The sequence below is a fragment of the Melozone crissalis genome, unplaced genomic scaffold (genome assembly GCF_028551555.1).
Source record: "Melozone crissalis strain CALT ecotype California unplaced genomic scaffold, PUWL_Pcris_2 ptg000035l_1, whole genome shotgun sequence".
NCBI classification, from domain to species: domain Eukaryota; kingdom Metazoa; phylum Chordata; class Aves; order Passeriformes; family Passerellidae; genus Melozone; species Melozone crissalis.
Genome location: NW_026535813.1, coordinates 5,640,881 through 5,663,628, shown reverse-complemented (window position 1 = coordinate 5,663,628; position 22,748 = coordinate 5,640,881).

Genomic DNA, 22,748 nt, shown 5'->3' with positions numbered 1-22,748 from the left:
GTTGGGCTTCCCTGTCTTTCTGTCTCTGAGCCAGTCGGTTCTGGAGTTCTGCCATGGAGTCTCTCACGACTCCCGTGTGGTCTGCGTAGAAGCAGCACTCCTCTTTCAAGGCGGCGCACAGGCCCCCTTGCTGCATGAACAGGAGGTCCAGGCCTCGCCTGTTCTGCAAGACCACTTCCGAGAGTGAGGAGACTGACTTCTCTAGAAAGGAGATGGATTTCTCGATCCTTTGCAGGTCCTCGTCAATCGTTGCTTGCAGCTGTGACAGTCCTTGGTGCTGGGTCGCTAGGGCTGAGACACCTGTGGCCGTTCCGGCTGCTCCCAGACCCAGCAGCATTGCGATAGTTATACCTGTCAATATTTCTCTTTTGTGGATCCGGCTGGGTCCCTCAAGAAGATGGTACATTTCTTCGTCTGAGTGGTACAGGATCCTAGGAACAATCAGAACTTGGACACAGAAGTCGTTAGAGTCATTGAATTTGGGAAGGAACACACAAGGACTCACTCCGGATCGCTGGCAAACCCACATCCCAGATGCGGCTGGGACTGCCCATTTATTGTTTTTCCTGTTAGGCTTGACAATTTTGGTGCAGACGTTGCCTTTCCGCCTAGCTAGGGTTGCATTGCCAAAGCATCTGCCTCGGCCTGTGACTTGACTCAGGGTGATTCCTTTGCGAGGGGTGTCCCATCTGCACTGGTGAGGGGCGTTGGCTGAGGAATAACTGAAGGGAGTGTTTAAGGCGACTCCTTCGAAAAAGGGAGGTTTGACATCGTAACGAAGCCAGCAGGATTCGGTTAGGTTAGGGTTGGATTCGTTCAGGGATACAAAGGTTGCTTCTAACATGCGAAGGATTGGGTCTGAGTCTGACTCGGTTAAGCGGCTCATCTGAAAGGTCTCCGCTTGACCGGTCGGGACTTTGCTGACCCCTGTGGGTAAGGTTTTGGGGTAGGTTACGTTTCTCCCTTTCGGCATGCTTTTAATCGCTTTGTTGGGTCCGACTGCTCGGGGTGCTGACGGTTGGAGCCTGATAATTTGCACGTTCGCCCTCTCTTTTGACCCTTGAAGGACCACTGTCCACGTTCTGCCTGTGGCCCAGCTAGGGTGATCTGGCTGCAAGACCGTCATGTTGTACTCAGTGCATGCCCGAAATCTAGGGACTTTATGTTGGTTTCGATGGAAGTTCCCGTGAAAGAAGAGGGGTATTTTGCAACCGATGGGTGCCGAGGTGAATTGTAAGAATTTGTCTGGCTCTTGTGGATCCCACCCAGGCCCCGATGGTCTGGCATCTGTAACTATGGTTTCGCAGCCCCAGTGCCCACAATATCCCCACCCTGGGTGATTGCAGTAGCTTTTCCCAGGGTTTGAAGCTGGGCACCAGTAGGATAGGTACGAGTGTTTGATGTGTGGGGAATAGGGGTTTACCCTTGGCCGTCCTGGAAACAGGTCGGTGATGCGGAGCACGAAGGATGGGGTGTTTGGCGTGGTGATTTGTCTGAGCGCTTTGCCCCTACTAAGGTGTCGCATGACCCACCTGAAGGGCTGATGGGGGTAGTGGTCTGGGCTGGCTTGCCCCCTGGCAACAAACCCCCCGGCTTGCCCCCTGGCAACAAGCCCCAACAGCAAAACCACACAGAAACACCCTTGGTGCTTGGGTCTCACCCGTGCGGGTTTCTCGGGTGCTGCCTGGCGGCTTGGTGGTCTGTCTCTTTCGTCTGGAACCGGGAAGTACGCGTCACGAGGGCGTCCCACGAGCAGGTCCTGTAAACAAATGCTCGCAATTCTCGTCAGTCTCATTCTGCTCGCCCTGAAGGTCCGGTTTAATCGACTTAAGTGGACACCACCTGATTTTGCCGTCCTTTTTGACCGCTGCGTACCCTCGCCCTGTGAGCATCAGCCTCCAACCCCGTTCCCATTCGCCTAGCTCGTTTCTGATTACCACCTGTGGGCCCTCTTCTAGCTTTCGAGTGACCCAGTGTTTTTGAACGGGACTGTTTGTTTCGTCTCCCCTAGGGAATTGATTCAGTGCCAGCAAAGCGGTTGCCAGCATACGTGCCCGATCTCCTGGGGGAATGGCATTGGCAAAGCCTTCTGCTTTTGCCAACACTTCTATCTTGGTTTTCAGGGTCTGGTTTGCTCTCTTTACTATGGCCTGTCCGGTACTGTTATGTGGGATGCCGTGCACTGGCGTGATACCCCATTTCGAGGCGAATTCCTGTACTTGTTTGGATTTGAAGTTGGAGCCGTTGTCCGTTTTGATCTGCTTGGGGATACCAAGCCAAGCCATGGCTGTCAGCCAGTGCTGAATTGTGGCTTTGGAGTTGGTTTTGGGGTGCTGTGTAGCTACGATCACTCCGCTATAAGTGTCTACTGTCACTGCAAGCCATGCTCGGGGCCTCAGTATTTCGCACCAGGTGAAGTCCAACTGCCAGATTTCTGAGGGCTTGAGACCTCTCGGGTTGACTCCGTAGGACCAAAGGGGTGACTTCTGGCAATGAGGGCAGGTGGCTACCATGTGTTTGGCGTCCGCCGTCGAGATTCCGCATCTCTTCGCCAGTGCTTTGACTCCGATGTGAAGCGACTCGTGCAGTTGACGAGCTCTTAGCAAGGTCCAAACGCCTTTCGCTGCGGCGTCCGCTTTGTCGTTGCCAATCTGAAAGTAACCTTTGACTGGGTCATGGCTGTTGATGTGGATGACTGACACGGTGCCCTGTCGCGAGGAGAGTGCTTCTTCCAGCATTAGGGCTGCTGCTGATGTTGACACTCCTGGTCCTGCCATGGCTAGGCTGAGCCTTGCCACGAATATGGAGTCTGTTATGATGTTGAGGTGTTCGTCTTGGAAGAGTCCGCACGCCAAAACCACTGCTGCTGCCTCCAGTTGTTGCACTGACAGTGTGGGGTCCCTCGCTTTGACGCAGTGCCATTGCTCTCCTGCCTGCCACACTGCTGCTGCGGTTGAAGTCGTGGAGGAAGCGTCTGTGAAGACCGTTGGTCCCGGCTGCGGTCTGTCCTTGACCTTCGGTGGCATGTCCATGTCGACTATGGTCAGCTGCTTAGTCCAGGGTGGCTTGGAAGAGTAGGAGATTTCTCCTCCGAAGCCGGAAAGAGCAAGGGCCAGGTACTCCGATATTGCGGCTGACTCTGTGGTTGGTTGCTTGCGAAACGGAAGGTGGATGCTTGTCGGCTCTGTCCCTAGGTGTTTCAAGGCGAGTCTCCTGCCTTTCATGATGAGGTTGGCAATGCACTCGATCCCTGGGGAAAATGCACGAGCGGGTCTTCCGAGGACCACCCATTGGATCGGTCGGGCCTTTTCTGCAGGTCCTTGGGCCAGTGCTCCCACTCCCCCCTTCGGTGTAAAGTGGACGTACAGGTCCAGTGGCACGGCTGGGTTCCACCTGGCAAGCGTGCCAGTGGCCATTTGGTTTTCGATGAAGTCGAGGGAGCTCGTTGCTTGCGGTGTCAGCTCCTTGGGTTCCCAGGGGTTCTTTCCTTTCAGGAGGTCGTACAGAGGGTCCATGACCTCGGGAGGAATCAGGACGATGTTGCGAAGCCACTGCAGCGATCCCACCAGGCGTTGCACGTCATGGAGCGTCTCGATGTCTCGGTTGATCTTCATCTCGGGGGATGTTACGTAGGAGCTCGTGATGCCTACTCCCAGGAAGGTCACGCAGGGTCCTCTCTTGATCTTTGCGCTCGCGATCTCGAAGCCGTTGGCCTGAAGGGTTTCCGTGACTGTGGACACCAGGTGATCTACTTGGCTTGTCGATGGTGCTGCGACCAGGATGTCGTCCATGTACTGGATGATGGTTGCGGTGGGGTAGGAGTGTCGGACTGGCGTCAGTGCTTTGTCCACGGTGATTTGGCATATGGTGGGACTGTCGACCAGGCCTTCCGGAAGTACTCTCCATTGGAAGTGAAGGTTGGGCCGCTCGCCGTTCCGAAATGCCACGGAAAAGGCGAATCGCTCTCTGTCCTCAGGGTGCAGGGGTATTGAAAAGAAACAGTCCTTGATGTCCAGTACTGCACATGGCTGTCCTGTGGGGATGGCTAAGTTCGCGGGAAGCAGTGTCTGGACTGGACCCATGGGTCTGATCGTCTTGTTCACTTCTCTCAGGTCGTGGACGAGACGATAGCCTTGTCCGGACCTTTTGGGGACCACGAATACCGGGGTGTTCCATGGGCTGGTGGAGGGTTCTATGTGACCCTTTTGCAGTTCTCGATCGACCAGTTCCAGCAAGGCTGCCATTCGAGGCTCTGTCAGGGGCCACTGCTCAACCCATACAGGGTCTGATGATTTCCAAGTCAATTTGATTGGCAGCGGAGGGTGTACGGCAGTGGCCCTCAGGATAAATTTGTGATCCGAAATCCTAGCAAGGAGAGAACATCCCTTCCTAACAGGGGTGGAGAATTCTGCAAAATGTAGGGGTAGATTGCTACTGTCTGTTCTGGTCCCTTTTTCGTGTGAAGTGTTATAGCCACCAGCTGGATGCTTTTCCATGCCCGGGACTGCCCCCCCACTCCGTTCACTGGGGGGACTTCTTTGAATTGCCAATGTCCGGGCCAATGCGTTTGGGGAATAATCGTGCAGTCTGATCCCGTGTCTGCCCAAAACTGAAGCCCTATGACGTGAGGATCTTGGCTGCCGTAAAGGCGGCATGTCCCCCACACCATCAAGGGTTCCTTCCCTATTTTCATGACCAAGGCCACCCAGGGATCCCGCTCTGGGGCGTCCCCTGCTGGTCCTGTGACTCCGGCGCGGGTTGTGGTGGTGGGGGGTGCGAAGGTATTGAGGGTGCTGCGCAACTCTGCCATTGTATTGGTGGGGGGGATGCATAGGTGACTGCTCCCTGTGGGGGTATAGGGTATGAGAGTCCCCTGCCCCACTGGGGGTTGCTGTTGCTGGGCCGCTGCATGTTCCAGGTGGGAGGGGGCTGAACACGGCCCGGCCACCCCCTCCCTCTCCCGTTTCCCTGGGGCCTGGATCTGCATTCCTTAGCTAAGTGCCCCTTCCTTCCACACCCCCAGCACGGTCCCCTGCCTCCCGCTTGGCGTGGTGGAGTAGCTGCTGATAGGTGCCTTGGCTGAAGGCAGTTTACTGCCAAGTGGCCTGCCTGGCCGCACTTAAGGCATGCCATCACGCTGGTTATTGCAGTTTGAACTGCTGCTTGGATGGGAGCTAGGTGTTCCTCCTTTGCAACGTGTCTGATCATGGCAGCTATATTAGACCCCTGTGGCAGTGATCTAAAAATGTCCTTAGTGGCTGAGTTGCATTGCTGGCGTAAGCACTCTGCCAGCACGGGACCCTTTGCCTCTGAAGGTAACGCAGAGGAATCTAATGCGGCCTGGAGTTTGTCCACGAATTGAGTGAAGCTCTCACTCTCACCCTGTTTTATGGAAGACCATGGAGAGGGTTTGGCTACCACTTTAGAAGCGTCACGGATGGCTTCTCGGGCAGCTCGGGTCGTTGTCATGACCTCATGGGCTCGCAGGCCCTCAGCCTGTTGCTGGGGGGTGATCATAGTGGGGTCTGTGCCCATAAGCCTCTGTATGCTGGAACCGTGCAGTGGATGGTCTGCCCCTGTTACCAAGGCTAGCTGTTTCATGCAATTATCCTCCCATTCTTGTTTGAAAACGATCATCCCTGCACCATCGAATATCATTCTACATGTCTGCTTAATATCGAAGGGAAGCATATCGTCCCCACCAAAAAGGCCGTCAATAAGTGTGAAAACCATGGCAGAATTAATTCCCTTATCCGCAATCGCTTTAACAATTGCCTGCACATCTTTCGGATTGACTGGTGAATAAGTCCTTTGGTTTCCGCCTGCCCCCCCCACACGGACCGGGAACACTAAAGTGGCAGACGGAGCCCATTCCGCGCAAGCCATTTTTATTTTCCGCCAATTTGTGAGCGGCGTCTGGTTTTTCTCTGGTAACCCCTTCACCCAGGCGGGAGCACTGTGGCTAGTGACCTTACATGCCGCTTCTCTCTCTCTGTTAACGCCGTAATCCCGATCGGAATCCTCCGATCCTATCTCGGGCTCGGAGCTCGAGCCCGAGTCCGAGCCGGAAGTTGAATAAGGAGATGCTTCCGGGCTGCTCTGCCTTTTCCCCGGACTCCGACCCCGCCCCCTCCTGCGGGGGTCGGGCCGTTCCCTCTCCCTGGGGTCCCCCCGCCTCCTGCTGGGGGAAGTCCTTGCCCTATAAGGACCTAATGTGAACTGTGGGCTCTGATTGATCTTACGCGTCTCCGTGGGGGCCGCCCCGTCCCCCCGCTCGCCCGCGCATGCGTTGTTTAGCGGGCTGACCGCGCTTCCGCCCCCCGCTTCCTCCTTTCCGCCCGGACCACGCGGTTCGGCGCCATTTTCAAACGCATAAGGTGGGGGGGCGTTTTTATCGGTCCCTATGGGGTCCGCCGATTCGGCCGCGTTCCGCGCCTCCTCCGCGAGCCCCCGCCAGAACGTCCGCGGGTGTTCCCCCCCCTCCAATGGTGAATCCGCTCGCTGAGGGGGGTTTGGCGTTCGCGCCTCCGCGCGCCCGCCCGGGTCAGGCCCCTCCGCGGTTTGTGTCGCCGCGCCCACCCCCAACTGCGGCATGGCTAATAAACAAGTTCGCGCGGCTATCCAGGTTTCTTGCTCTTGTCGAGCCTTTTGCAGAGCCTGGACAACCCTGCCCCACGATTTTAGGGCTTTCCCTGAGCCCGAGGACATGGTGTCCTCCACCAGGGCTTTTGTACAATTATCCCACACGTCCGAATGTAGGACGTCCACGGGGCTTTCAATAGCCCCAAGCTTAATCAGTCTCGGCAATGCGAGAGATAAATCCCTAAGTTTACATTCTATACCCCATTGTGCATGCATCTCTGTTACGACCTTCGCAATGGCTTCCATGGTCCACGCTGGTCCGGAGGCGTCCCTCCCGCTGTGGTCAGACCTGCTGCCACAGCCGCTGATCTCTGGCCAGGAGAGTTCCCGAACCCCGGGGGCTGCAGCAGTCCCGGGTTCGGCACCAGTTTGTTGCCTTCTGAAGCAAGGCAGGCGACCTGGTTCAGACGAACAGCACGGTGGCCCACTCACCAGGGCCACTCGGGCCAATGACACACGCAGACATCAATGTGATGGACGGTCAAAAGGCGTTTATTATCTCATCTCTTGGGTTTTTATAGTCTAAGGGGTCTCTACGTCAGCATGGGTCTGTCTTTACCATCTATGGTTAGTAAGGGGTGGACTGTTACTGGGTAGGGGATGGAAAGTTACTGGAATTTGGTTAAGGGAGGCTACCTTCCTATGTTAGTTTCTTATCTACGGTAAGCAGATGGTCTTATCTAAGGGGATCAGAGGGTCCTGGCTTTCCGTGACATCGCGAGATCTTCCGCAGCGCCTTTCCCTGTCTACCACAGGTGGTCACCAACTACAAATAGAATCCTTAATAAGTTGTGTCATCCTACTGTTGTTTTGTTAATATTAGTTAGAATAAATTCAGGATTTTCCATTATCAAACGTACATGGTAAAGCACTAAAGACACTTATTGTCGTAAGGGTTTGTATTAAGTAAAAGAATTTACTTATTTCCTAGGAAAGGGGGGAATGAGACAGAGTAAAGATCCATTTTGAATTAGGTGAAGTGTCTAGGAGAGGTGAAAAGTCTGTGAGGCCAAAGCTGAAGGGAAAAACTGCAGAGCAGAGACAGTGAGGTAACAGAGAAAAAAAACAGAAATGACCACAAGGTCGATCTGCCCCCGACCTAGGAATTCTTTTGATAAAGAAGAACTGGTGATACATGTCACGTGGAATGAATATGTATGAACCTATTGCGAAACTGTATGCATATGTATTTGAGAGGGGGATAAAAGGAGACCTGAAGTTCTCAGAGGTACTCATGCCTTTTGAGGAGAATTTTCTCTGCATGTGTCCGACGCCGTAATAAAACATACCGGAGCTTTACAACTTTTATGAAGTTGTGAGATTTCTTCTTTTCTCCACAAAACACCATCAAGGCCAAGATGTCCACATCTTCCATTAACTCAGCAGTATTCTCTGCTCCACTTCCCCGCTGCATCCCCATATATCTCTCTTTCTGTTCAACCATCAAAATTCTTTTCAGGGATTTATCTATTCATCTTTGAATGCATTGAAAAACACATGGTAATCAAATCATCCAAAGCATTACTATAGCTAAAATAAAAATCCTTGTCTTTTTCAAGTTTTTAAGTCAGCCAGTGAGCCCACATCCCCCAAGCATCTGCTCGAGCCAGTCCCCATTGCTAACAACCTGTAATTTAATTACACTGTGTTGAAGAGCCTGTATGCTAGCATGGATAGACTGAGAATGATCAGACAGGTTCATGCAGCATAGGCCTTCAAAGTCTTCACAGCCATGTTCATGCACTAAAAGCAAAAAATCTATGGCAGCTCTATTTTGCAATGTTGTATGCCTTACACTATCAGTATCTGTTAATAAGCCTTTTAAAGCAGAGCTAGTAGTATTAGTTTGTTTTGCAAGCCAGCAACCAAGCTCATTTAAAGTTTTTTGTGAATGTGCTGCGCCAATAGATGGAATAATTGAGGCAAGTACTCACGCCCCGGTTTCCCATGACTGTACGTTGTCATCTCAATCTGGGTTGTATGTATGTGTGCTGCATTTCACCTGTCCTAGCTTATGCAAAGATGTTAAGTTTATCTGTGAGGGGTGAAGCACAGTCACCTAAAAGTGCAAGGGCCTCCTATTGCCTCTCCTGGTATTCCTTTCCAAGCTCTATTTCCAGAAATTAAAAAGATATCATCTATTAGTCTGATGGTAACTTCTCCTGGAATAACTTAGCACGGTAAGATGTGATTACATCAAGCAGAGGCATTGGCATAAATACCTGTACCTGAAACATCAAAGCCAGGGTTTACTTTTACTTTGTTAACATAGGTCCAGGTCCTATGGGTGTAATTTAAAAAGAAACACACAAAGGACTGTGTGGATCTGAGAATGTCAAGCTCTTCAGACTGTAGGGGGAGAGGGGAAAACTCATTAATTATATCCATCCCTTGACCACTGTTGTTAGCAAAAAACCATCCAGCCATCTGGCCTTGCTTTTTACGGTACTCCGTATGTCACCAGCACTTTGGTTCAACTCGACCTAGGGTGGTACAATTTCTTTGGGTTGTCAAGTTGAATAAAGTATCCCACTCACTTTCCTGTAAGGGCATGGCAACGAAGCAAGTTTGAAAAGGGTTACTGGGAGAAGTCATAGAAATGCACAAAGTAGATTCATTTAAAGCTGAAGCAAGCATAAGCTGAACATTACCTTCTTTAAGGGCTGGCTCCACAACCATTTCCCCTTTATAGAGACTGAATCCTACAAAAAGGATCAGCCTGAGAAGGCCAATCTTGTTCCCAAAAATACATATGTGAAGGCAAGCCATAATCCTGTGCACACACAAATTTTTAAAATAATACAATCACCATACGAATAGCGAAAAGGATCATACCGTGGGCAATCCCGGTGCTCTGATGCGCAATACCACTTTCTCTGATGCCTATAACACATACACAGAGTCCATGCCTGGTGGGAATAATCTCTACAAATAAAGCAAGGTTTAGGGTTATTTTCAAATGTAAGTCCAAGTCTCGTTTCCTGTTGCAGTGTGTTGTAATATCCTGCCTTAAACTTCCGGGTCCCTTCCCCAGGTGTGCCAATACCTCTCTTCCCCTTCCCCCCTCACCCCCTGCTCGGCTGTCAGTCAGTTTTAACATTCCAGCAAGGCGTCGTGTGGTTCGCTATCCCTTCCCTCCCCCTCCCCCCGGAGCTTAAAAGGTCAATCAGACCATGTTCTTGGGATTCTGTTGGAGCTGGTACCAAGATTCAGACCTCTGTGACCATGGAATAAAACTCTGGATATTAACCCTCCGACAGAATCCGTCTCCTTCCTCCTCACCATAGCCTGAAGCCTTTCCTCCTGAGGTAAACGGAGTTCCTAACAAGCCTGGACTTGTTCACTGCCCAGCAGCAACCTCCAGCAAGCTAAAGGTGTCTCTGGGGTGAAACACCACAGTTGCCGCCTTTGGCCCAGCAGCAAGGGTCAGACTAGCCCAGGCACAATCTACCTGGTAATATTGGGATTCATATTCCAATACTTTCCCACTGTTCCCACTGTCTTTTGAGACATGGGGTTAGAAATTAACTTGGGGTAGAAATCAATTTTGGATTTAGATTGAGTGTGCTGTTTTGAATTTTTTTAATCAGTTAGATGAAGTGTGTTGTGTTAACATGTTTAGTCTGTTAACTTGCTGTGCTCACAAAAAGCTTGTCGCTGGCAAAACTGTCCCAAACAAGGTGAAAGGAATCTGAACTTCCAAGCTAGAGGGAGATAAGAGGGGCCCCTTGGACCTTGAAACAAGAAGCAAAGCAAAACTGAGGCTGCCAAGATGCCAAGAAGACTGAAGGACAACCAGAGAGCTCTCTGCACAAGGGCTGATAGGAACTAATTGTAATGCAAAGCAGGGCTAGTAAATGAATATGCATGGACCAATTGTGAAGCTTAATGCATATGCAACAGGTTAGTGGACAAAGGGAAGTCGACTCTTGGGAGTTTGCATGCTCTTTGATTGTGCATGTGCCCAGCACTGAATAAAGATACATACCTACTTCAAAACTTTTATGAGTTGTGAAGTTTTTTCTGCAAATCATTTTTCTGGCAAGCCACGCAGGAGATCGTCTCTGTCCCCTGGAGAGGCAGAGTGGGGAGGCAGACTTCCTTGGTGCACCCTGCGGGACTTTTCTTGGAGGGGCTCCGCATCCTCGCTCACCCCCCCTGTGGAGACAGACAACGGTCTGGTAGTATGCAAAGATAAACAGCATGTATCAAGCTTAGAAAGAGGCCTTAGCCAAAAGGGCTGCTGGTAAACTGCTCCGAGATGTCTGGCGCACAGTTCAGTCCCTGTGTGACTAAAGGTTTGGAGCTTGCAAGCAGCTGCCGGCTGAGCTTAGCCGATGGGAGGGGGAAGGGTCCACTTGCTGATAGAATGGCTAGTGAAGGAATTCACTGATCGATTGTGCGACTGCTAGAGGCTCTGGGGGTGAGTCGAGTGAATCTGGAACATTAGTGCTGCCATTATACTTGCTGTTATTGTGTGCTTGTGGTGTCTGGACACTGTAGTTAATGGTAATGGGTTTTTGTGATTGCGTGACTGAGTGGCTTTGTGGGCTTGGTTATGTGAAAAAGGGAGTGAGCAAGTGAGCGTACATGGGAGGGGGGAGGAGGGGGCTCTACCCGAGACTGAGGCAGCCGAGTGAAGCCCAAAACAACAAGTAGGGTACGCCACGCCAGCGCCGGCTGGGAAGCTGTGGGGGTAGATAGCATTCTGCGGGGAAGCAGCTGGGAAGAAGCAGAGCAAGTGGAGAAATGTAGATGAGGATACATAGCATATTTAAATGTGTTTGTGTAGATTGTGCATGTTTTAACCATAGCTAGATGAATTGAAGAGATTCCACTGCCTCAGTGGTTCGGACTTGACCCCTGGGAGTTCTTGAATCCAGTAAATCACTAGATAGATAGAGGGGATGAGCGAGTTTACTTAGAGGGGCTTTACCAGACTTCAACTAGTAATGTAGTTTCTCTAGATTGGGAATAACTCACTGTAGCGAATTTAGAAATTCATTAAGAGGTAAATGGAATAGCCTGCATTTGTGGGCAATTCTTAGAAGCCTTGGGCACCTCAAGAGGCTCTGCATAGGTACTATTGCAGTGCAGAATTTGTGAGAGGTGTTGGTATTGCTGTTCCAGTAGGTGGTGGGGCATATGCTCTGAGTGTGGACAGAGGTTTCCTAATTGAGTCAATTTTGAACCTCAAATTTTAAAGCTTGTGCGTAAAAAATCACATCTGGTACCCGTTACCTGGGGTTGCATGTGGGAGGAAGATTGGGAAAAGACTGTGAGGCTTTGTAAAGAGAAGTTTGGGTGGAAGCGAGATAGGAGAAGGAGATAATGGGAACTAACCAGAGCAAAAAAGTTCCCTGAGCTAGCCCTTTGGGGTGTATGTTGGCCCACTGGAAGGAAGTCGCCAGTAGGGGTAGATCGGAGAACAAGAAATATTTAATCCAATACTGCATGCGGTGGTGGCCATTATACAAGCTAGAAGATGGAGCAAAGAGGCCACCTACCAGAACTTTGGATTATAACACCTTGTTGCAGTTAATGTTGTTTTTAAGACAAGAAGGGAAGTAGGATGAAGTCTCTTATACCGATATGTTTTTCGCCTTATGAAATCATCCAGAGTGGCAGAGGGACTGTGGGCTCAGAGCTCCCTCAGACCCACTGGTGTTAGCCCTTGAGAAGGAAAACAAAGCAAAGAGAGGGCAAATTAAGCGATGTTGCTCGGTATGCAGTAAAGGACAACAATGTACCAAATCAGATAAGGTTTACCATGCTGCAGTTCAAGAACAAGAAACAATAGATTTACTGAAAGCTCCTCCTAGGAGATGGGAGGATGAAGATGAAGATCAGGTAGACTTTCCTAAAAAACAAGAGGATGCAAGCTTGGAAGGCACATCTGCTCAAACCCACTCCCCTCCTGGCAGTCTGGTTTCAACCAGAACCAGGAGGCCAGCAGTGTTACAGGCCCCTCTGTGAGAGGCAGTGAGACCAGAAGGAGGGAGACTAATGACTAAAGTACCATTCTCCACCCTTAATCTAGAGGCATGGGAAAAGATTACTAAAAATTATCGCAGCGATCCAATACTTACTGCCAAGTCTTTACGATATGTTATCAAACAACACAACCCAGATTGGGGAGACATCCAGTTATTACTGGATGCTTTCACTGAAACAGAAAAGCAGCTGATCTTGAAAACAACAGGGACTTTGGCAGAGGATGTAAAAGCCAGCGATTAGATGTAAGAGAATTTTTCCCTCTCCAAGACCCAAAATGGGATCCAAATATGTTGTAGTGTGTTTTCGTTATTTGGCATGTTCACTGTTTAATTTGTGGTTTTGCAACCCCTCTGTATTGTCCTCCCCATTATTCAGTTTAGTTAAGTGTCGATTTTTCTGTTTGTTACCTAGCTACTCCCTGTCAAGTTTCAATCCCCGCCCCCTTCCTAGTTGTTAACCCTTCCTGTCCCTACCTTTCCCCAAGAACCTTCCTTACTCCTCCTTCCATTAAAGGTCAATCCCTCCCTGAACCTGCCCTTCCCTTTAGAAACTTCCCTGTCAGTTTTGTATCCTTCAAAACACTGTTAGTTTACTTTAGCTGTTCTCCCTTGAAATCCTTCACTGGTTTACACATTGTATTCCCCGCCTTGTGTTCCACCCCCAGTTCCCCCGATTAGTTAAAGATTGTATCCTCCCCTGACACCTCCCCCTGTTTATAAGCTATTGTCTGTCCTCAGTTCAGAGTCCTGGGAACCTGGACTCGGGGAGTTTTACCATCAAATAAAGTTACCCCAGTTCCACCCCAGGGCCCGTGCTGCTGCCCTTTTGTTCCTGCGCTGAACCTCTACTGGTGGCTGGGATTCTGCGGAGCTTGAACGGGGGCTCTGTCGTGCCCCTGTTACCACCTAGCTGGGACTTAGGGCACTGTGACACAAATATATCGATAGAATTAAAGAAATTAGCAGATTATCAAGATTAGATAGCAACGAGAGTCGAGAGGGCTATTACGAAGACCATAAATTGGTCTGCCTTATATTCCCTTAAGCAGGGGCCTTTCGAGACTCCGTCCAAGTTTCTAGACCATTTAAGGGATGCTATGCATCACCATACATCATTAGACCTGGGGTCTGAGATAGGAATGAATCAGCTAGTTAATTCATTTTTGGGAAAATCTACTAGAGATATCAGGCATAAACTTCAGAAAATCCCTCAGCCAGAAGGGAGAAACCTTGAGGCCTTGCTAGAAGAAGCATAAAGAGTATTTAGCAACTGGGAGGAAGGATGCAAATGGGGAATGAAAAAACTAGCAGCAGTGGTACAAGAAGAAAAGCAAGAGAAATGCAAGCAGGGACCACCCAGACAAGCTCCACCTCAGTTAGGCAGAGACCAGTGTGCAATTTACAGGAAGACCAGTCACTAGACAAACTAATGCCCAGAGTGGAGACAAGGTGACCATCAGGAGAAAGGGATAGTAGTTGTTCATGTGCAAGATGACTGAAGAGGACCGGGGGACTCCACTCTGGCAGATCCACTAGTTATAACAATGAGGCTGTGCCGCAGTCAAGGCGGTCACGACACAAAGCAGAGACCACAAGCAGTCTCAGTTGGCAACACTTTATTAGTGAACATGGCTGATCTTTTATACAATTTTTCAATTGTTTACCCTTCTTCTACCTTAACTATTGGCCATAATAAGTCAATACCATGCTATTGGTGAAAAGTTATAGTGACTTCAGCTAACTTTCTAAAAATGCTTCGTCCAGCTGCAGAGTGCTCTTATCTTTCTTCTCTCGATCTCCTTGGTTACAGCCTTGGAGAAAGCTCCTTATCAGCTGCTTCGTACTTCTCGGCTTCTTCTCGCTCCTTTAGCTAACAGGCCCGCTGTTAGCCCCTCCCACGATTCCCCCTTTTTGTTTTTGAACTGTAAATACAGCTGCTATGGATTTTTGCAGCGCCCTTTGCAAACACCCAAGCAGAGAGGGGACACACAAAACCACAATCACAACCATCAACAAAATTCCCATTCTTAATACAGTCGTTCCTGCCCTTCATCCATCTTTAAGTACTGATATATGGTCTTAGCCAGTGTTATCCGCACGTTCTGCTTCAGCTGCGGAACCATGGATCCTGTCCTTTCCCGCACGCTCTAGGTAAGGTTTGACACAGCGAGCAGGAACCCATCGAGGACCATTATCTGTCAAAGCACAAGCATAACCCCTCCCCCAGGTTATTAGTTCCATGAGACCAGACCATATACCAGTAATCAAATCCTTGACCCATACCTTGACATTTCTATGGAAATTTGGTTGCTTAGAATTCAAAGAAGAAAAATGGCAAAAGATTGGAGATAACTGTGAGTCAGGTAGGGGACGCAAGAAGTTTAACACATAAACAGCTTTATCTAATCTCACTTGAGGTGACTCCTGTTACATTCCCCCTTTTTGTTTTTGAACCTGACGTTTAAGAAGTCCGTGAGCTCTTTCAATAATTGCTTGGCCCGTGGGGACATGTGGAATACTTGTTGAATGCTCAATGCCCCAAGCACGAAAGAATGCTTGCATTTTCTGCGAAGCATATGCTGGGCCGTTATCTGTTTTTACGTGACACGTAACACCTAGAATAGAAAGGCATGATAAAAATGACGAATAGCATCTCGAGTTTTCTCTCCTGTGAATGCTGAAGCAACCATTGCGTGAGAAAAAGTATCAATTGCAACATGAACATACTTAAAGCGACCAAATTCTGGCATTTTTGTAACATCAGTTTGCCATTCTTCTAACGCAGAAAGACCTCTAGGGTTGGTACCATAATACTGAGTGACATGAGTCATACGACAGTCAGGACAAGAGGAAAGAATAGATTTTGCTTTGGCAGTAGACAAGTTGAATTGCTGCTGTAAAGCTTGAGCACTCTGATGAAAAAATTGATGGGATAAAATTGCCTTCTGCAACACATTGGGTACAGTTTTGATTGCAGCAGCAGCTACTAAAGAATCTACATAGGCATTGCCTTCAACAAAAAATCCTGGTAATGGTGTATGGCTGCGAATGTGCATGATGAAGTAGGGATGCTTTCGAGCACCAATAACTGTCCATAACTTCACTAACATGGTAAACAATGACTTCTCTTGAATATTATACAACACTGCTTGATCTAAATGCTTAACCAAATTGGCAACATAAACTCAATCAGTAACTATATTTACAGAACCAGGAAACAAAGCAAAAACCAAAAGAACAGCAGAAAGTTCAACCAGTTGAGGAGATCCCTGCTGAATCACTGTCTGATATTCCCAGTGATCATCCTTTCTCCAAGCCACAGCTGCTTTTCCAATTTTCCCGGACCCATCTGTAAAAACCGTTATACCTTCCACTGGAACGGGAGAACAAATTTGCTTGCCTTCAAAAGAAATCTCTTTAGTCAGTGTTAGAACAGGATGAGAAGGCAAATGATATGAGATTTAGCCTGTAAAACAAGATAAGGCAGATTGCAATTCATGACTATTTTGAAAGCACCATTCAAAATACCACTGTTGTACCGGTATCACAATGGTCACAGGGTCCTGTCCCAAAATCTCATGACAACGCCTGCAGCCCTTGATGATAATATCTGCAAAAAGCTCATTAAGTCCTGGAGCTGTTTTCCGAGATCTGAAAGACAAAAATATCCATTCCAGAATATGCAGTTGATCTTCCCAATTATCATTCCATTGGCACAGTATTCCACATGGTATTTCATGGTCTTTCAAAATAAACAATTGAACACCAACAGAGGGATCTATCTTGTTAACAAATTTGTGTGCTAGGGCTAATTCAACTTCTTCTAGGGTCTTTTTTGCTGCTAAGGTCAATTGCCTCTCATCAGTAGAGGAAGTGATGCCTAAGAGCAAATCAAACAATGGCTGCATCTGATGATTAGTTATGCCTAAATATGATCGAATCCAACCTATTAAACCAACCAATTTCTGTACATCAGTAGCAGTTTTAACATCAATGTCTAACTTTACAGGTTGAGGCATAACATGAGTGTTGGTCACCAACATACCTAGGTATTTCCAAGGCATGTGTTCCTGCACTTTCTTTGGAGCAATGATCAGACCAAAAGCTTTCAAATTTGTCACAGCACATTGTTTAAGAGCTGACAACTGTTGTTTGTTGTGAGATGCCAACAAGATATCATCCATGTCATGATAGCAGCAGCAGTTTTTAAATTGCTCCCGGACTTTTGACAAGGCCTGTGCCACAAACCATTGACAAATGGTTGGCGAATTTTCATGCCTTGTGGGAGTACCTTCCATTGATATCTTTTATCAGGTTCAGCATGATTTATAGAAGGCACTGCAAAAGCGAATTTTTCTTTGTCCTGCTCAGCCAATGGAATAGTGAAGAAACAATCTTTTAGATCAATGACAACTATTTGCCATTCCTGTGGAATCATCGTAGGTGTAGGAAGACCTGGTTGCAAAGCTCCCATTGTTGCCATTAACGCATTTATCTGCCGCAAATCATGTAAAAGTCTCCATTTTCCTGATTTCTTTTTTATTACAAAAACAGGGGTTTTCCAGGGACTGAATGATTCCTCAATATGGCCCCGGGCAGGCTTATCTGTCAATCATGTCAGGGGCACAACTGGACGTTCATTGCCCTGCAACACAGTGGCCCCCATTACAAATCTGTAGTAATTTTGACACCACATTGAGATAAACAATCTCGTCCCCACAAACTTTGAGGAGCATCGGCAACATAGGGTCTGATGTTAGCTTGTTTGCCATCAGGATGTTTCACATTAATTACAATGGCTGACAGGCCACCTGTTGTAGCACCACCCAACCCCAGGAGTCCAAAACTTGCACGAGTGAGAGGCCACGAATTAAGCCAGCAAAGTCGCGAGAGTTTTGTGACATCTACTCCAGTGTCAATAAAAGCTGTTACTGATATAGCTCCTGGATGACATCCACTGGCAGTGAGAGTGCATGTCTTTTCTGGATGGCTCTCTGTTACTTTCTCAGTCCAGAACACTTGAGGTACTCCTGTCGATCCAAAGCTTCCTGTGCCGCGACTTCAGTCCACTGTATTTGGAACAGAACTCACAAAAGGTACAATTTGAGCAATGCAAGCTCCTTTCTGAATAGTGAGAGGAGGGTCATCAATGGATACCATAGCATGAATCTGCCCTAAATAATCAGCATCAATAAGCCCTAGATGCACATGAATACCTCTAAGTGTAGTACTTGATCTCCCTATCAAAAATGCACTCAATCCCCGTCCTATCGGACCATAGGCATCAAGGGGGACTTTATATCTTTCTTTTGTTAGAATGATTACTGTGTCAGCTGTGGGTATATCAATACCTGCGGACCCATTCGTTGCCCCTGAGTATTGTTCACAAATGGGTAGCTTTCAGGGCTGGAAAGGCCCGCATTTGCTGTTGTGGTTGTTGGTGTATTTGTTTCCCCACGCGCCCCCTCGCACTCCTCTTTGGGTTTCCCGGCAATAGCTGACCATTTGCATGATATTTACTCCTGCATTGTTTAGCATAGTGCCCAGATTTAGCACAACGATTGCATACAGCATCGCTGCTTGTACTTGGCCTAAATGTTGTTTTCCGGACAGTACACTGTGACTTTACGTGCCCCTGTTGTCCACAATTATAGCATTTCGCTGAAGGTCTTAGTACTGCAGCAAGAGCTGCCATTTTATGCTCAACTGAACCAACTTTCGAGCAAGCAGTAACCATTTCAGACAAGGTGGGTTCCCCAGGCAAAGTGTCAATAATCTTTCTGCAGTCTGCATTTGCATTTTCTTTAGCCAATTGTACGCACAATTTGTCTCACAAAGTTTCATCATCTACCTGTTTCTCAATAGCTGCAGTAAGTTTTTCTGCAAACTGCAAAAATGGTTCTCTTGTCCCTTGTTGTATAGTGACATATTTCTGTTTTGGAGCTGCCATTTCCATTGTTTTAGTTAAAGCACTCATGCCAAATTGCTGAGCTTGTGCCAAAATCGAAGGATCCCACCTTGCCTGTAAATCTGGATTAGCAAAAGGCCCAGAGCCCAGTAGGGCATCAACACCCACAGCATGACGAGGGTCGTGTTGAGGCAACTGCATATTTGTTAAAGCCGTGCGCTCAGCCACTCGCCTCCAAGTTTCTTGAAATACACCGTATTGTACTGGCTGGAATAGAATTGTAGCAAGATGCGTGATGTCATAAGGTACAAGCAAATCTGCATTAATTACATGTATTAATTGCATTACCTCTGAGGAATTAATACCATACTGAGCTACTTTTGATTGGAGGTCTTACACAACCCTCCAGGCAAAGACGTGATGACTGTCATTCTGTCCTGTTCCAGGAGCTGCTTTGAAAACTGGAAAAGCCTTAGGGTTATCACAAGCAACATTTGCATTGGCACTGTTCTCCTGAGGTACTCTTGGAGCACCTAACCTTTCTATGATGTCCCAATTCTTTTCTTCAACTGCTTTCCTCCTAACAAATTCCCAAAACTCCTGAGGGTGTCGAGGAAGCACAGTTACTTGACGTGGAGGCAAAGTCCATGGGGCAGTAAGGCTAGAGCTCTTAGGAGATGAAGGCAACAGAGCTCCTTGCCCCAACTCAGGTGTTACTGCGGGTGACTCATCACTTGATTCGCTGTTGGTGTCACTGTCAGGTAAAGGAGGATACGGCCTTGCAGATTTTTCAAGCCGCTCAGAGGGGAGCAGGGGGGGCGGACGGCTAGACCAGAGAGGAGGGAAGCGGGGGGGCAGATGGCTGGGTTTCTCTCTCCGCTAAAGACATTTCAGCTAACTGGCATAGCGGTGTAGTATATACAGGCACCATCGCGAGCTGCTGTGCAGGTGTGAGATAAGGAGGCTTAGGGGTCTGATAAGAAGAGGCTAGGGCAGGTTGCCCAGAAGTTTTGGCAGCTTTCCCAGAAGCCTTGGCAGCTTTTCCAGTGTGGTGTTTGGACCGGAAATGGGATTTCTGGGATACTGTGGTCACTATCATCAGGCCAATGGATGCTCAGATTGTAAGACCGCCTCTGAGAAAAACACAGGGGTTAAAACCCAGAGCTCCATGCTCCTGGAGCCTCTTTGGACTTCCGTTGGGAAAGGCTTTGGATCTCTCTCCCTGTCCCAGCTGCTGGCTGGGCGAGGGGAGGGGAAAAGCTTTCTGCCATGAGGTAGGCCCAGCCCAAGGATAGAAGGGTGGAAGAGACCAAGAGACATCAGGCAGGCCCCCCCCCAGGGAAGAGAGAGAGAGAGAGAGAGAGAGAGAGAGAGAGAGAGAGACAGTGTCTGAATTCGATAGCGGCACTGGCCCAGGAGGAGAAGGGGGGGAGTGCCCGGCCAGGGCAGCATGGGAGTTAGGGAGCTCTGGGACAGGCAGAGACTGAAATTTTTAACCCTTTTCTTGCATGATTGAGACCTTGCAAAATGCTGATCCTCCTGGAGCTGAATGAGAAGAGAGATAAGAGATGAGATAAGAGGGAATGGGCCACGAGGGAAGTGCAGAAGACTCTTGAGTGGGGGAGAGATGACGGAGTGGCCTTTTGGCTGGACTTTTCTTGTGTGGCCATAGACTGAGCCATTTTTTTTTTCCTGTGACACAGAGACTGCATTTAGGGGGAGGCAGTGCCTCAGAACTGGGAGGGTTCAGTGTGAGTACCCCTCGGCCCCAGAGGGTGAAAAATTGGGGGGGACAGATGTCCCAAAGGAGAGACTGTGCCTTTTTTGGAGTGAGACAAGGCATCCTTGAAAGACGACCCTAGAAGCAGCTCTGGTCCATGCACAGTGGTGAGAGCACTGGGCATGGAAGTAAAGGTGTCACGATGGCAAAAGGACTTTCCGGGCAGTGCTGAGTGACATGGAAGCACACGAGGTTTCAACGTGTTTCCAGGGGAAGCCTATGGTGCAAGAAGGACTCCTCTCCTCTTGATGAATTGAAGATTGAGTATTCTAAAGGGTGGTGCCGAACTGAGAGTTGGTGATTTTGGGGGGAATGTACTGCATTGGGAAATTTGGTGGGGGGAGGAGGAAAGTGCTTTTGTAAGGTTTTTCATTTTTTCCCTTATGTTTTTTTTTTTCTTTCTTCTTTTCTTGTAGTTTAGTTATTAAAGTTTTCTTTATTTCTAAGTAAGAGCTTGCTTTGCTTATTCCTGGTCACATCTCACAGCAGACAAATGGGAGAGGGTATTCTCATGGGGGCACTGGCTCTTGCTCCGTTTCTCGCTGTTTTCCATTCCTTTAATGCCTCAAAGAGCGAGTCCCAAGTAAATGTTAGATCAACAACTGTTTTATCTCCCGCTCGAATGACTTGCCAAAGTCTGTCCCCGACTTTTTTCCATGCCTTAACACTAAATGCTGTGTCGGGATCAGTGCCAAAATTCAGTGATTTAGCCCACAGCAATATATTACGAAGTGCATTGTCTGACGTATTAATTCCCTTATTTCTTAAAAAACTTTCCATGTAGACAGAACATTTTCTTCCTCTTCAGATAAATTTTGTCCCATTATTACTAATTGGTGCCTCACCTACTTCCAGGTGTCTTGATTGGAGGGAATCAGGTCCGGACCTCCCTGCGGCTTCCACCTGCCACTCTCAGCTGCACCAAGGCCACCTCCCCCACTATGTCCCAGTGGGTAACAGTTGCCAATTGCTAGGACCCCGTATGGGGCCCAACCGACTATGTTCTTATCACGTTGGCGATCACCAAAATGTCGCAGTCGAGGCGAACACGACATAAAGCAGAAACCACAAGCAGTCTCAGTTGGCAACACTTTATTTGTGAACATGGCTGATCTTTTATACACTTACCAATTTTTTACCCTTCCTCTACCTTAACTATTGGCCACAAAAAGTCAATAACATGCTATTGGTGAAAAGTTACTCTGACTCCACCTAACTTTCTAAAAATGCTTCATCCAGCTGCAGAGTGCTTTTATCTTTCTTCTCTCGATCACCTTGGTCACAGCCTTGGAGAAAGCTCCTTATCAGCTTCTTCTTCTTCTCGCTCCTTTAGCTAAGAGGCCCGGTGCTAGCCCCTTCCACACACTTTCCCTGGTTCTTGATGGTATATTGCAGGGGTTACTTGGCCCTGTAAAACCAGCCCAACTTGGTACAGGTACTAGCTTGGGTCTGGAAACAATCCTGCGTAATGGAGAATTTCAGGAGCCAGAAGGCCACTCTCGGCCCCAGGCCCCCTGAACAGAATCCTCACCCTTTTTCCCTGGCAAAAAAACCTCACCTTCCTTCTTCGTGATGGCAGTTTGCAGGAACCACTTGGAACTGTCAAACCAGCCCAACTTGGCACTGGTGCAAGCTTGGGTCTGGGAAATATCCTGCATAAGGTGGAACTTCAGGAGCCTGCCGGCCATTCTAAACCACAGGGCCCCAAACACAAACCTTGGCTCTTTTCCCTGGCAAACATAACTCACCTGTCCCGGTTCGTGATGGTAGATTGGAGGGGCCACTTGGCCCTGTAGAACTAGCCCGACTTGGTACTGGTACCAGCTTCGGTCTGGGAACCATCCTGCGTATTGTGGAATTTCAGGAGCCAGCTGGAAACTCTCGGCCCCAGGCAACCAAAGAGAAACCTCACTCCCTTTTCCCGGCAAATAAAACTCACCTTCCCCGGTTCTTGAAGGCAGATTACAGGAGGTACATGGCACTGTGAAACAAGCCTGACTTGGCACTTATCACAGCTTGGGTCAGGGAACCATCTTGCGTATTGCGGAATTTTAGGAACCAACCAGCCACTCTAGGACCAAGGCCCACAAAAAAAACCTCGTTCCTTTTTCCTGGAAACAATAATCACCTTCCCTGGTTCGTGATGGTAGATTACAGGGCCCACTTGGCCCTGTCAAACTAGCCCGACTGTGGACTGGTTCATGCGCGGGTCTGAGAACCATCCTGCGTATTGTGGAATTTCAGGAGCCAGCAGGACACTCTCAGCCGCAGGACCCGAATAAAAACCTGGCTCGTTTTTCCTGGCAAACTAAACTCACCTGCCCCTGTTCGTGATGGCAGATTGCGGGAGTCACTTGGCCCTGTCAAATCAGCCTGCTATTGTACTGGTGACACTTGGATATGGGGACCATCCTGCGTACTG